Source organism: Puma concolor, chromosome D3 (genome assembly GCF_028749965.1).
Source record: "Puma concolor isolate L17-30 chromosome D3, mPumCon1.1.hap2, whole genome shotgun sequence".
In the NCBI taxonomy this organism is placed as follows: domain Eukaryota; kingdom Metazoa; phylum Chordata; class Mammalia; order Carnivora; family Felidae; genus Puma; species Puma concolor.
In genome coordinates, this window is record NC_141678.1 from 16,201,834 (window position 1) to 16,215,440 (window position 13,607).

The window sequence follows — 13,607 nt, forward strand, 5'->3', positions numbered from 1 at the left end:
CTCTGTGCTGACAGCAGACAGCCCAATATGGGGCCCGAACTCACAAACCGTGAGATCATGACCTGAGCTGAAGTCAGACCCTTAACCACCTCAGCCACCCAGGTGCCTCGAGAGTTATTTTCTTACCTTACTCAGTAGAACATGGCATAGAGACCCTTGTGCTTATGGCAGGGAATTGAGTCCTGCAATTGGTTATAAACCAGTTGGGTCTGTTTAGAAGAGTGTTCTGGGAGCACCTGGGTGACTCAGCCAGTTAAGCATCCAACTCTTGATTGGACTCAGGTCATGATCTCACAGTTGGTGAGTTGGAGCCCTGCATCGGGTCCTGCAGTGACATCACGGAACCGGCCTGGGATTTTCTCTCTCCCTCTCTCTCTGCCCCTCCCCTGCCTGCACTCTCTCTCTTGCAAAATAAATAAATAAACATTTTTTAAGAAGGTGTGTTCTGTTACAGAAGACAAGCTCCCTAAAACTGCTTGTCTCCTACTATTGTGGGTTTAAATTTTTTTTTAAGTTTACTTATTTATTTTGAGAGAGAGAAAGAGAGAGAGAGCAGGGGAGGGGCAGAGAGAGAGGGAGAGACAGAATCCCAAGCGGAACTCAGTCTCACAAACATGAAATTGTGACCTGAGCCAAAATCAAGAGCCAGATGCTTAACTGAGCCACCCAGGTGCCCCTACCATTGTGCTTTGATTACAAACTTTTGACAGAACCTTTTTGCATGTGTTCAGAAACCTCAAACATACTGATAAGACCTCCTCAAAACCAGCTGTGTAAAGACATCAGCACAAACTTGCCCTGTGGTTCACGTTCCTGAGATAGTGCTGATCCTGTAGACTAGAAAGCTTGGGACGGATGGCATTCGGGTGTCTGGCATGTTCCTCCAACAGGATGTAAATATGGTTTCCTATTACAGCTCAAGTAGGAAAGATAAGGTCCAGGCCCTGGACCTTTGAACAGCAAAGTTTTATTGCGTTATGATTCACAGATCATTAAAATTCACCCATTCTAAGTACTTTCTGGTGAGTTTATTGAGATGCGCGACCATCACTATAACCCAGTCTGGGAACAGTTTTTACCCCCTCCCCTACCCATTTACAATTAACCCCCACTCCCACTCCCAGCTCCACAAACAACCACTAACCTACTTGCTGTCTCTATAATTTGCCTTTTCTGGGCATTTCGTATAAAGGGAATCACACGGTGTGTGTGTGTGCGTGTGTGTGTGCGTGTGTGTGTGTGTGTGTGTGTGTGTGTGTGTGTGTGTGTGTTTTCTGTTTGGCTTCTTTCCGCGAGCATAATGTTTTGGGGGTTCATCCACATTGTAGCATGTGTCATTCCTCAATTCCTTTTCATCGCTAAGTAGTGTGGATAGAACACATTTTGTTTATCTGTTCACCAGTTGATAGATTTTGAGTTGCTTCCATGTGGTGGCTATCACGAATGCTGTTGCCGCTGAACATTCACGTGTGCTTCTGTGAGTGGTGGTATGTTTTCATTTCTCTCGGGTAAATACCGCGGAGAAGGATTGCTGATGAGGAGCGAGGTTTCAGCACATGGTAAAATGTGAAGACGTATCACTATGTTAAATAACAGGGCTTTGTTGTTATTCATGACTATTCTAAGGCGCAGGGATGTCGTTATGACTCCTGTTCTATCTGCCAGTACTAGTCCCGTTAGATCAGGGTTCCTTTGACCTCAGCGCTATTGAGATTTCAGGCCAGATAATTGCTTTGTTGTTTGGGGTGGGGAGAGGGGGGTGTGGGATGTTGAACAGCACCCCTGACCACTATCTGCTAGATGCCAGTAGCGTACTCCCTCCTCCTGCTCCAGTTGTGATAACCAGAGATGCGTTCAGACATGGCCAAGGGGTCCCTGGGGAGCAAAATCGCCCCGGGACAAAAATCACTGTATTAGACTTCACTTAATAAATGGAAGATATTCCAATCCCACTTCTGCTCACTGGCTGAGCACATGGCCAGTTCTGGCTTCCACACTCAGAGTAGGTGTGTGGGTCCTGTCTTGGAATGCTCAGCATTGACATCCTACATGTTACTTTATTTAATTTGTTCTAAATCAGTAGTTCCCTTGTGGTTTGGTGTGTATGTGTTTGTTCTCAAACTGGGCCAAGAGAAGTGGAGGGTTGCAGATGGCACAGCCTGTAGTCTCTGTCTATTTAATTCAGATGAGTCTATCCTGGTGGAATTTATTCCAAAAGTATGAGTTTAAGACAACATGTAATAGGTACCCAGAGTGTTTACACAGCTCTGCTTACAAGAAGCACGATACAAAATAAAGTGGATATTTGTTGGTTTTGTGTGTGTGTGTGTGGTTTGTTATACTGCCAGGTATATACTTCTCTCTTAACAAACAGCACTCTGCTTGCATTTTGAGGAACTTCTCCCTGACTGTGGGCAGCTGGTTGGTGGAGTAGAAAATCCAGCCCAAAGGGGTTCTGCAGCCCCTGCTGACAGATTCCTCCTCTCGAGCTCCAGAGGGTGGACACATCTTTCAGTTATCTATTGCTGTGCAACCAACAATCCCAAACTTAGAAGCTTAAAACAACAATGATCTATAATTTCTTATGATTCTGTGGATTAGCCATCTGATAGATCTTCTGGTCTCGCCTGGGCTCATCCACATGGTTGCCTCCAGTTGGCTGGGCTGGGCTGAGCTAGATGATCCAAGAATGGTCTCATTCAATACTTGACAGTGGGTGCTGACTATATCATCTGGAGAACCCCAGTTCTCTTGAATGTAGCCTCTCACTCTTCAGTACTCCTACAGCATGGTAGTTTTAAGGTTTGGGGAGTGTAAGGGCAGAGGTTGCAAGGGTTCTTAAGACCTAACCTGGAGCTCACTCATCATGTCTGCCATGTTCTGTTGGTCAAGGCAAGTCATAAGGCCAACTCCAATTCAAGGGGGTGGAAAAATAGACTCCACTCCAGCAACATCACATTACAAAGAGGGGTGACCAGAAGAAAATGTGATTAATTGAGGGCTATTCTTACAGTGATCTAACACAGCAAGTGACCCAGCCCATTCCAATTAGATATTCTCTCCTAGGACTCCAGAGCAAGTTCTTTAGGCTCTCTTGACCCTTTAGAGAGTATTCACTCTCTAAGGGATTTCTTAAGCCTCTTCAGATGTGTGTATGTGTGTGTGGTGGGGGGGGGGGGAGGGGAAGGGAAGGGGGTATTTGGCTTGGGTTGGCCAGCATTGATTTCTGTCACTTGCAACCAAAGAATTCTAATTATATGTATATTGGGTCTATTGAGTTGAAGACCCTTCCCAGATATTGCCATATAAGTACATACACTCACTTTTCTGTAAATTGTAGGAGGTAGACACCAAGTTCTGGAGAATTGTTTTGTCCCCATTCCTGAGTCCAGTGGTGGTCCCCTTTGTCTATGTCTATACAACGTGATCCCAACTCCTTGACCATACTTTTTGGGACAAGAAGGAGAAACTGACCCTACCAAGCCCAATCAGATTATTTCTCCCAGCACTTGAAATCAGGACACAAGAGTCCATCAAGCTCTACTAACCCATGAATGAGGCCTTGTAAACTCAAGGACTAAAGATGGTTACCTTCCACTCAATGCAGAAAAAGAGAGAGAGTAAGCTGATGTGCAGAAAGAAAGAAGGTGCTGAGAGGAGAGACTTCAGAGACCATGTAGCATCTAAAAAGGAACCTGAGAGATGTTTGACTTCTGAGAACTTTCTGGTCCCTGGTTCTTGTCTCGGCCATAGGGATTGGTTCAGGAATCAGCAAAGGCTGAATTCAGGTCAATAAGAGAGAATGAATTCCAGGACTCACATAAGAGATATCAGAAGATATATTCTTTCTTCCCCCTGATGGTGTGGCATGAAGATGTGAAATGTGCTAAAAATAGCAGAATCTGGAACAGTCCTAGGACCACTCAGTAAACTCTGAAGAAGATGCCAACACTACAGAAGTTAGAATGAAGAGGTCAAAAGAAAGCATGTGCTTAGAGACAGTTTGTGAGCCATTGAATCAAGCCTTACCTGGAGGGATGTCTGCATATAGACTTTCAGTTATGTGAGCAAATAGCTAACAAATTCCCCTGTATTGTTCAAGCCATCTGGAGTTAGGCTGAAGCCAAAAGCATCCTCATTGACAACTATCTCTTATAACCTATTACTTTTTTAGGGAGTAACAGATGGGAGAAAATTCAAGCCATGTGCCATTGAAGAGGACCTAACTCCCAAAGCAAGACTTGTAGGCTCTCTTTGCCCTATAAGGGGTATTCACAGATCCTGGGTGAGCTCTTCAGTTACGGAAACCACGTGTGTGAGTCTCCAATGGACCCTATTAGATTGCCCTACATATGCAAGAACTCAGTAAATGTGCTGATTGATTGGAAATTTTCATTCTGATCTAGTCTTTGAAAATCATTCCTGGGGCACCTGGGTGGCTCGGTCAGTTAAGCATCCGACTCTTGATTTTGGCTCAGGTCATGATCTCACGGCTTGTGAGTTCGAGCCCTATACCGGGCTCTGCTCTGATGGTGCAGAGCATGCTTAGGATTCTGTCTCTCCTCTCTGCCCCTTCTCCACTTGTTCTCTCTCTCTCAAAATGAGTACATAAACATTAAGAAAAAAAAAAGAAAATCATTCCTATGGTTTGGGTCTTTAGGTTTGAAGAAGTAGGCGAAAACAAACAGAGTATGTATCTTAGGGCTCATTCTGGACTCTTGCAACCCACCAAAAGCTCAGAAACTCATTTATTTTGCATCTCTGGCCATTGATAAACATAACTCTCCTTGCACAATGTTGCCCCACAGGAAGGATTCAGAAACGATTTGGGACCTCCAACTATAATCAGAATCGTGGCTGAGCTTGTGGGAACTGATTAGATAATTCACTTTAATCTCTTCCTGCTGCTAATTGATGAAAAGGAAGTGTGTGCTCCATTTTATGGACAAGGCAAATTGAGGCATATGGTGGTGACAGACTCAGCTATGGAGTGAAAAACACTAGCAAGGACACTCACATTTGATGCTGCGCTGAGCTATTAAATCACCTTTGTAAATCATATATTTTCTACCTGCCAAGACACCTAAAAATAGAGCTGGAGGCTCCTGAGGGGCCAGAAGGAGTAGGCCAAAAAGAAGAAGAAAAAAAAAAAAAGGCCATGGGCATCTTAAAATTATAAATCTAGTTTAAATGATCAGGACATGCATTATAGTGACACAGTGCAGGGACCTCATTAGTGACTGACTTTTAAAGAGTTATTAGAATTGTCCAAAAATGAATACTGATCCTTCCACAATTTCACGGGTAGAATCAAATATCATGAGTAAGTATGCAAACTAGCAGGTGCTCACATGCCCAGGGTCTAAAGAAAATAAATCAAGAAGCTATTCTAAGATACCTTTCAATAAATTTTGCTTTCTCCTTTGCTAGCATTGGGTTCCATTTAGTTCAATAAGCATTTATTGTCTACTACATGCATAGTACTGGGCATTTTGCTTCCATTTGTATGATAGTCAGCTGTTACCTCAATGTTCTCATTAAGTTCTTCCAAGTAGAATACTGTATGAGTTTCCTAAGGTTGCCATAACAAAGTACCATAGACAGAGCAGTGTGAACAATAGAATTTATTCTTTTACAGTTCTGGGGGGCTAATAGTCCCAAGTAGAGGTACCTACAGATCCATGCTCCCCCCAAAGGCTCTAGGGAAAAAAATCTCTCTTGGCCTCTCCCAGCTTCTGGTGGCCATGGTGTTCCTTGGTTTGTGGCCGCATCACTCCAATGTCTGCCTCTGTCTTGAGGTGGCCTTCTCCATGTGCATGACTTCTCTGTGTCCTCTCCTCATCTTATAGACCCCAGTCATTGGATTAGGACCTGCCTAAATCCGGGATAATTTCCTCTTGAAATCCTTAACCAGTTAGGTCTGCAAAAGCCCTATTTCCAGATAAGGTCACATTCTGAGGCTCTAGGTAGACATGGATCTTTGCAGGCGGGATACTATTCAACAGACTAAAAATGCTTTGTCACAAAAGCATGAGTAAGCAATGCCAATTTCACCAAAGGTTTGGGGAGGGTGGAGAAGGAGGTTGGGATTACTCACCCCACAGCAGATACCTTGAAGTCTCTCTGTCACAGGTTGGGTTCTTGGAAAACGACTCTAAGATGGAGATTAGCATAATGGACATTTATTTTTTTTTCTTATTTTTTTTAAATGGACATTTATTAAGGAGTGCTGGGGCGCCTGGGTGGCTCAGTCGGTTGAGTGTCCGACTTTGGCTCAGGTTGTGATCTCACAACTCGTGAGCTCGAGCTGGCATGGGGCTCTGTGCTGACAGCTCAGAGCCTGGAGCCTGCTTCAGATTCTGTGTCACCCTCTCTCTGCCCCTCCCCTGCTTGTGCATGCACGCTCTCTGTCTGTCTCTCTCTCAAAAATAAACATTAAAAAAAATGAATGCTCTCAGTGTCTCAACCCTTGTGAAAGGGGGCAGGAGGAGGAACATAGGAGTTGGGTTGTGATGCAGTCACATCAGAAGCCTCAGTTTGTCACCAGCTAGACCCCAACATCTGACTTTTATTGCTCATGTGCTTGTACCCAATTAACCATTGTCCCACATTTTTCTTTAAGCTCTTCTTTCCAGCTTAGCTTTTAACTCAGGGAAAAGACTCTATGGACATAACATCTATAATGGAAACCAAAACAACCCCTCAAGCAATAGTGACCACCCGGACAAAGAGTTCTGGCAGCCCATACCACCCAAACCAAGTTGAGTTTACCTCCTGACTCACACCTGTACATATAGACCATGGAGTGAGCCACAGAGTGATGGATAGCTGCCTTTGCCTCATTATAATATGAAAATCTCTGCCCAAGGTGGAGCACAAGCCTCATTTACATAGCATACAGTGTATGTACAGGCATGTTTCCTTCGGGTGCATGCACAACCTTATGCCCACCTCTACATATGATGACAAGGCTCCCTCCCCTTTCTAAATACTCATCCTAACCCTAAATAAAAAGAACCCATTCACTCTTGCTCAGGGATCATGGCTTTGGAAAATATTCCCCGTTAACTCCTTTTTTTTTTTTTAAGTTTTTATTTATTTTTAGAGAGAGAGAAATAGAGAGAGAGAGCACAAGTCAGGGAGGGGCAGAGAGCGAGAGAGAGAATCCCAAGCAGCACGGAGACTGACATGGGGCTCAAATTCACGGATCATCAGATCATGACCTGAGCCAAAATCAAGAGTCAGATGCTTACCCAACTGAGCCACTCAGGTGCCCCACTGTGATCTCCTTATTTGCTGCAAATAGTTTCCTTGTGTGACAACTTTCCTTGGTGTCGTTTCCATCACAAGGAGCGAACTCACGTTTAGTAGAGTTACACATTGACCCCCTGAAGAATTCTGGAGCTGGGATAGCCCTTCAGGGCCCTTATGTCTCCCACTGATTATTAGATTCCCAGGAAGGGGGTGTGACCTATGGTGAAGCAGCTCTCTACAGGAAAGGCAATCCCCATGAGGGTCTGGCAGCTTAGGGCCGCCAGCCAGCAGTACTCCTAGCCCCTGGAGGAGACATCACAGTGTCTACCAAACCTCCATTGTCATTTTTCTCTTCCCGTGGCTGCTATCAGTCAAGTCTCCTTTTTTCTCCTGTCTCCTAATAGTGCTGAGGGCCCCTCACATTCCTCACCCCCACTGAAGCTTCTTCCTCCAAACCCACCCACAAAGAAACTGAATTACTGTTAGCTAGAATGCAAAGGGAAGTTGCTCCAATAAGGTTGTCTAGTCACCGTTAGCTAGGATGCAAAGGGAATCCAGTAAGAGGACTGAAAGCTATCTGCAGAAGGGAGGATGGAAGGAATGTGTTTTGTTTTGCAGAACCAACAGCTCCAGCCAAGGAAACAACCACCAAGTGTTTTACCTGATGGCCCTTTGCTAGGGGTGTCTCGCCTGATAGTCCCTTACCTGAGCCAGTTTGAGCGGGAGTGGAGCTGAGAACCAATGCAGAAGCCTCCCTGAGTTATCCGGAAGTTACCTTTAGCTAATTATAATACTAAGATTTCTATAGATTACGACTATAATACTAGGAGTTTTCCATCATTTTTTGAACGTATGAAATATGGGCTAGCATGTTGACATGCTAGGAATGCCCAATTGTACCAAAAATGCCTATGCAATCTCCCTTCCCCGCACCCCCCAATACAATGAATGAAAGCTTCATGTACTAACCCCATGGGGAGACGGTGCTTTGAGAGCTATCTTGTTGTTCCCTTACTTGTAACAAGTCATAAAAAGGTCTTTGTTTTCAACACTTCCTTCGGTTGTGTTCAACATGATGCACCCAAGAGGTGAACCCCTTGAGTTTGGTTATGTTAACACTGATGCTACCTCCTTAGAAGACATTGAAGGGAGTAATAAATGGCAACCAAGGCGTTTGTTAATGCTGCTTATTGTATAATGAAGTGAGTGCTGGATTTTGAGGACGAAGACAGAGTCTAAGTGCTAGCTCCACCACTAGCTGTGTAACCTTGGGAAAATCACTAGCCCCTAAGACTTGAGGGCAAGGACCATGTCTTTTTTATTTGTCATTGATTATGCAGCACCCAGGATCGTGCCCAGCATGTAGCAGGTTTTTAGTAAATATTCCCTGAGTATATGAAGGAAGGAACAAGTTATGCCTGAGTATCGGTTTCCTTGGAGTAATATTTGATTAGTTAAGGATAGGCTACACAGTTATGCCCAAAATGTGGTCCCCATACCACCAGCAACAGCGTCCAGGAACCTGTTAGAAATGCAAATTATTGGACCCCACCCTAGATCTGCTGAATCAGAAACTCTAGAGGAAAGGTCCAGCATTTTTCATTGAGAACCAGTGGGCTAGGTTATACCAAGGTAACCAACTCAAAATCTCAGTGGCTTAATATAACAAAGCTTATCTCTTGTTCATACCATCTACTGTTGACAAGTTAGTCATCATACTTATTCAGGGTTTCAGGCTGCCATCTTGAAAGCTGATGGTTTCCAAGACCAAGGGAAAAAGACGGTGAATCATGGACTAGTTCATTAAAGCTCCACCCAGGTGTGCGTGATGTCACTTCTGCTCACAATTCACCATCCAAAGCAAGTCACATTCAACTCCAAGAGAGAGGGGAAGAGCACCACATCTATTCTGTAGGACTGTTGAAAGAATCAAGTAGAATCAAATAGAGAAGCCTTCTGAGAACTGTTAAAAGCTATCACAATTTAAGGGATTATTTCTGTTACTTCTACTCTTGGTATAAAAGGGTTTGTTCTCTGGCTGTTTTGCTCATTGTCACTTTGTTAAGGAATGGCTCAGAATGTGGAAATATAATGTTGAATTCTAAAGTAGGAAGTCACTAAATAGATAGATGGATAGATAGGGTGGGAAGTCACAACCCGTAAGATAAGTTCAGAATTTACCAGATATTTCTCTTAAAAGAAGCTGGCTTTCAAAAGAAAAAAATGATAGAAATCTGTAAAAATTATGATCCACACAGTACTTGGCACACAGAAGGTATTTGATACGTTTTGTTAGGCACATTTTGTGATTTTTTCCCCCAACTATTGATACAAATTATTGGTCTCACAGTTGCAAAGATTGGATTGTTTGGAACAAGCTTCTTGCTGCTGATCAATTAGATGTAGGGTTCATCTGACTGGCTCCTTGGACAGTATATAGAAGTGGAAGTCCAACCAGAGCTTAAATCCCAGCTCCCACTTATTAACTGGGTAACCAGAAACAAGCTATTTAAACTTCTCTCTCTCTCTCTGTTTTATCTGAAAAATGAGGATAATAGTACTACTTGCTTCACAAGTTTGTTTTAATGATTAAATGCAATAAAACTTGTTAAATGCTTAGAACAGTATATGTACATAGTAAGTATACAATAAATGTAATCTATTATGTTAGTTTTAAACTTAGAATAAAATCCAACCTGTCTAATAACCTACAGAACCTGCTAAAACATTTCCCACCTTTTCCACCTTGTCTTCACTACTCCTTACTAACTTACCACTCGAAAACTACACTGACCTTCTCTGACTTTTTTTTTTTAAGATTATTTTTAAGATTTATTTTTGAGAGAGACAGAGACAGCGTGAGCTGGAGAGGGCAGAGAAAGGGAGAGAGAGAGGATTCCAAGCAAGCTCTGCACCATCAGAGCACAGACTGATGAGGGGCTTGAACTCACGAATCGTGAGATCATGACCTGAGCCAAAACCAAGAGTCAGACACTCAACCGACTGAGCCACCCAGGCACCCCTGACCTTCTTTTTCTTAAATATAACAAGCTTGGTTCCTGTCTCAGGGCTTTTGTACCTGCCCTTCCCTCTCTGCGGATGGCTAGCTCCAACTTGTAGTTCACTATTGGTCCAAATATGCCCTCCTTATTCAAAGATCAAATCATCATGTTGCACACCTGAAGCTAATATAACGTTCTATGTCAATTATGTATCAATTAAAAAATGTGTCCTCCTATGGGGCGGGCACACAATCGGAAATTAGCCATACTAGTTATTTAGTGTTCTTTTCCACCATCCTGGCATTTTTCCTCTCTATAACCATCTTGTTCATCTGTTTACCAGTTTATCTTTCTCATCATTTATATAATATCATTTTCTTAAGAACAAGCACCTTGAATGTTTCCTTTACCCCTGGAACTAAAAACTCCTAAACAATGCCCAAAGCATAAGACAGCACCCTATAAATGTATGTCGAATGAAGGATTCAGGGCTCTGCTTCCCTTTTGAGATATTGGCACTCGGCTCTGTGAGAATATCTCCTCTATAAACTTGAGGTGACAATGAATTTCTGCAGCAGAAACATTTTTCACATTAACTGGATGGATCCAAAAATGAAGTGCATCTTGGAGCCATGTGTTGAGGAAGTGCCATTTTTAACAAAGGGCTTGCAGGGTCACCCTTCCAGCTGATCCACATCACAGCCTCGCTACAGATGCCCAGCAAAATATCGTACTCACAGTCAAATTATTTTTGCACATTACTATACGAGAGCCATACACGATGTCCTAACAATTGTGTATAGATTTGTGTAGAGAAAAATAACATTTCTTGTAGGTTGTTTGTTAATATTCTAATTTCAGAAGAATTGCAAGCTTGTTGTAAAAAATTTGGAGGATAGAGAAAAGCACAAAGAAAACACTAATCATCCAAACAGTGGAATATTTTTATGTATGTACTTTCCAATTTTTTTCTATGAATGTTTTAAAAACATAGAATGTTTTCTATGAATGTTTTAAAATCTGTACTGTCTAAACTGTCTTGGAGTCAAAATTTTCCCTTAGATGTATATCATGGACGTTATTATTTACTTTTCTTTCACAAAAAAAAGTTTATATATTATGATCTACTGAAATCATTTTAAGTTATATAAAAATATATGCCCATGGGAAAAAAAATTCAATTTTAGAGAAGAGTAGAAAAGGAAAAAAAAAACAAAAAACAAAAAAAACTTTCATGCTACTCCTGCTGCAGAGGGTTTCTTCTGTATCCTTCCAGAATATTCTGTTTCTATATACACACAAATAAAATCACTGTATTGTTGTTCAACAAGTTATTATTTAATGTAAAAATATATTTTATATATATTTCTATGGCTGCATGGTGAACTGTTACATAAATACGCAATATTGATTTATTTATTTATTTAAATAAAATATTTAAATATTTTAATAAAAATATTTTTATTTTCTTTAAATAAATAATGTTTTATTTTTAGTTATTTTGAGAGAGAAGAAGAGAGAGAGAGCAGGGGAAGTGCAGAGAGAGAGAGAGAGAGAGAGAGAGAGAGAGAGGGAGAGAAAGAATTCCAGCCAGGCTATGTGCTTACAGCAGGGGGCTCAGTCCCACGAACCATGAGATCATGACCTGAGCTGAAACCAAGAGTCGGATGCTCAACCATTTGAGCCAACCAGGTGCCCCAATAGGCAATGATTTTTTTAACTAGTCTCCACTCTGATACTTTTGTAATTCTTACTTCTTTGATATTATACACAATGATGATATATTCTCCTTCTCTATTGCTCTGTGTCTCTTTCACAGGTTGATAGACATGCATGCAAGGTATCTATCTATCTATATCTCTTGTAAATTGCTTCGAACAGTGCCCACATGTAATGTGTGATGCAGTGTAGTTTCTTAATCTCACCAATACTGACATGTTGCACCAGGTAACATTTTGTTGCAGGGAGATTTTCTGTACTTTGTAGAATGTTTACCATCATCCCTGGCCTCTACCCATTAGATGCCACTACATCGTCCTTCCTAGTTATTGCAACCAAAAAGTGTGTCCAGACATTGTCAAGTGTCCCCTGGGTACAAAATGCTCCCTGACCTTCCCAACCCCCATCCCTTGTGGAGAACCACCGAGATCCTGTTTTTAACTCCCCAAGTGAATCTGATATGTAAGCAAAGTTGAAAATCACTGATGTAAATAATGCTACAATAAATGTTTTGGTGTTTTTTTGTTTGTTTTTATTTTAGTTTTTAAATTTTTAAGAGGTATAATTGACATACAACATTATATCAGCTTCAGGGGTACGAGATAATGATTAGATATTTGTATATATATTACAAAATGATCACCTAATATATCTGGTTAATATCTGTCACTGTATATAGTTACAGAATTTTTTCTTGTGATGAGAACTTTTAAGATCTACCCTCTTAGCAACTTTAAAATACTCAATACAGTGGTACCTGGGTGGCCCAGTCGGTTAAGCATCTGACTCTTGATCTTGGCTCAGGTCCTGTTCTCATGGTTCATGGGATTGAGCCCCCATCAGGCTCTACGCTGACAGCGACGAACCTGCTTGGGATTCTCTCTCTCTCTCTCTCTCTCTCTCTCTCTCTCTCTCTGCCTCTCCCCTGCTCACATGTGCTCTCTCTCTCTCAAGATAAATAAACTTAAAAAAAATAATAAAATAAAATCTGCAATACAGTATTATTAATTACAGTCTCCATGCTGTACATCACATTCCCATTATTTATTTTATAACTGGAGGTTTGTACCTTCTCGCCCCCTTCACCAGTTTTGCCCACTCTCCACCCCTTGCCTCTGGCAGCCAGCAATCTGTTCTCTGTGTCTATGAGCTTGTTTTTTAGTTTTAGTTCTAGATTTCACATATAAGTGAGATCACGTGGTATTTGTCTTTCTCTGTCTGACTTATTTCACTTAGCACAATGCCCTCAAGGTCCATCCATGTTGTAGCAAATGGCAAGATTTCCTTTTTTATGGCTGAGTGATATTCCACATGATACACATGTGCACACACACATTCACACACACACACACACACACACACACCACATTTTCTTTATCCATTCATTTGTTGATAGACATCTAGGTTGTTTCCATATCTTGGCTATTGTAAATAATACTGTAATGAACATAGGGATATGCATATCTTCTTGAGTTAGTGTTTTCATTTTCTTCATATAAATACCCATTAGTTGAATCATATGGTAGTTCTATTTTTCTTTTTTAAAAATTTTTCAAGTTTATTTATTTATTTTGAGAGAGAGGGAGAGAGCACAAGCGGGGGAGGGGCAGAGAGAGAGAAGGAGAGAGAGAG